The sequence below is a fragment of the Pelodiscus sinensis genome, chromosome 30 (assembly GCF_052426305.1).
Source record: "Pelodiscus sinensis isolate ZL-2025 chromosome 30, ASM5242630v1, whole genome shotgun sequence".
NCBI lineage: Eukaryota > Metazoa > Chordata > Testudines > Trionychidae > Pelodiscus > Pelodiscus sinensis.
Genome location: NC_143081.1, coordinates 7,796,432 through 7,799,507, shown reverse-complemented (window position 1 = coordinate 7,799,507; position 3,076 = coordinate 7,796,432).

The following is a 3,076-nucleotide window of genomic DNA, read 5'->3' as shown; positions in this document are numbered from 1 at the left end:
AATATGGAAATAACATGTTGCCAGTCTAACTAGCCCCAACCCAGCCCCTTGTTCCCCAGTGTTTAATATCATTTGACCATGTGACGGCATATTGGGGGTCCCCCGTCTCCTGCACCCCCGTAGTGGCACGAACAGACTCCGCCAGCCAGTAGAATAGAGGGAGTCTATTGCTTCTCCAGGATACAGCACAGCACAGATGTAATCTGGTTACAGGGCAGGCCTAGGATGCCTCAGCCCCCCTTGAGACGGGGGAGACTGGGCCCCTAAATCCCAGCCCCTTGCTTAGGCTGCTTCCTCCATCCTCCCAGACAGAAACTAACTAACCATCCCTTCCAGCCCTGCCCCACAGCCAGGGGCGTTCCACCTTGCTTTGTTCCCCTCCCAGGGAGGTAACTGGTAGAACAGGTAACCTCCCTGTCCCATCAGCTACTCAGCTGGGCCGTGGTACAGACAGCAGCCAGTGGGAGTCACCCACAGCCCAAGCCCAGCAAACAGCAAGGTACCCACACTACGTTACAGACCCCCCCACCACACCCATGCCCTTTGACCCTTTAACCTCTGACTTCTACAGCTCCTGCCAACACCCTTTTGCTCCATGACCCCACCATGCCCCCTCCCAATACCCCTTTGCTCTTTGACACCAGCCCAGACCAGCACTCCCCAGACTGGGGCTGCCACCTGTAGGGCCCATGGTTATTATTTCCAGTGGGCGGTGTGCGTGATCCCTCCTCCTTCCCCTCCCCAAGGATGCAGGGCCAGGATGCCATCATAGCTGAGTAGGAGCGGGAAGGCGGGAGACGCTTCCTGCTCTGCTCCTCCTGCTGCCACCTCAATCCCAGCACCACAGACGGGCAAAATTTCCAGCAGTCACCGTGGTCCAGCAGCCAATAATTTGTGGTCTGACACCGGTCTATGGATGCTTTAAGCTGTCAGTAGAGCCGCATCAGGGCAGCGCTGAGGTCTGGCTGGGGGAGGGGCAGCATGGTCTGAGTGGGACTGAAGACTGGCTGCTCCTAGCCCTACCCCTCCAAACTAAGGCTCCGCCCTTTCCTGCAGGGTCGGAGTCAAGCCCCCTCCCATTGTCCAGGGCGGGGCAAAGTCTGTCACCAGCTGTAATGCAAGCCGGGCACGCCCTAACCCGTCACCCGCACATTTGTTACTCAATAACCTCGTCCTTCTGTTTGCCTTGGCCCCGGCTCGCGTTTTACTTTCGGTTTCCTGTGATTTCGCTCCGACAGAACGTGAACCGGAGCCGCAGGGCCCAGTGTCAGTGGGACGAACGTCCCAGGAGCTGCCCTAGGCAGAGTGAGATGGGCCGATGTGGGGTTTGGTCCCATTGGGCCTGTGCCCTGGGTGCTGTCACATCCCTGTAGCTAAGCCCTCCCCGAGCGGGGCTGTTATCAGTGTCTGCCTTGCTCTGCTGGGGGGTATCTCATCCCAACTCTGCGCTCTGCTGGGGGAGACCAGAGGTTCTGGCTCAGTGAGCGGAGGGGAGGGGAGAGGGTGGACAAGCTTTAAACACAACCCAGTGCTTGGGAGCTGGCGTTAGACCAATTCAGACAGGAAACCAGGCCCAGAGTGTAACACTGAGGGGAATTAACCACAGGGACACCAGGGGCTGTGGTGGATTCTCCAGCGCTGGTGATTTCTGAATCAAGCCTGAGTGTGTTTCTAAGAGACCCGCTCTAGGTCACAGAGGGGCCAATTCAGGGATTTCCTAGGACCTGGGGGCACAGGAGGTTGGACTCCAATTCACAACAGTCCCTTCTGACTTTGGGGTCTAGGAAATACGAGAGTCAGAGAGAGAGGGACAGACGGACGTACAGACTGGGTAGTGCCCATGGGGACTGTAACTGTGAGACCAGGACTGAATCCTGCCTATTGGGACACACCTGCACTGTATCTGTATATCACCGTGCATCAGTCAAGTCAAACAGGAAGAGCTGTAACAACAATTGTTTTATTTAACAACATACTAAACTTACAAATATTAAACTGTCCGGCCAGACTCCCTCATCTCTCTTTCCAGCTTTCAGGGCCTTTTAGTTCCTGATGGGCAGGTCTGAGATTGGACTCATGGGTTCTCCCCTTCCTCTGCCTCTACCCCCTCCCCCTCCCGCCCATGGAGAATGGAGGGTGAATACCCTGATGGATATGGTGGTCTTTGGGTTGAACCATTTGTATTAAAAACCCTTCCCCCCCCCTTCCACCCACTTCCCCAGCCCCAGCCAGGGGAGTCCCAGGAGAATGAAGGAATCTCCCACACGCCCCTTGCCCTCCCCTGCTGCCCCTGCATGGGCAGAGTGGGGATTAGAGGATTCCTGAGACACATTTAGGACCTTCCAGCCCCAGGGCCACTTCTGATGCCCCAGTCCCCTCTGGACAAGGCTGATTGTCTCCTAGGCTCTTGCCCTTGACCCTGGACGCACCTAACCACAGTCTGGATCCCACCCACCCTCCTTTCTCCTCCACCCATGGGCGGGGGAGCAGCCGATTGGGACTCTGAATGGGGTTATCTGAGGGGAATAAGCTGGGGGATGGGGCTGTGAAGTTGCACAAATGTGGGGGGCCAGGAATTTGTTCAGCTGTGCGGAGGGTGAATCTGCGCCAGGAGCTTGGCTACTTGATTCGTGCAGTTTTCGGGTTACAGAGTCTTCTCACAGAAAGGGCAACAAGGCCCCACCCCCAAGGCAAGAGCCTGGCTGGAGCTCACAGTTGAGAAGGCAGGTGCTGGAGATGAGAATCCCCTCACGAGATCTCCTGTAGGAAGAGCAGCTCCATCTCAAAGTCCAGGGCAGGGCAAGAATGTCCCACCACACGGCTGTGCACTGGCTGCACAGTTTGGAAAAGACTGTGATGGGGGATGGCTTCCCTGTGCACATTTAAAACCAGAAACCATTCCACACTCCGTGTCACTAACCTCACTCACAGGAGTGAGACATGCACCAGAATAAGAGATACAGATCCAGCCGAGTGTGACAGTCGAACTAATCGGTTACATGGGGTGTTGGGTCCAAAGCATCTTTGATTTATGCAAATTCGTGTTTGTCATGGCTCTTTCCCCACTCTGGCATGA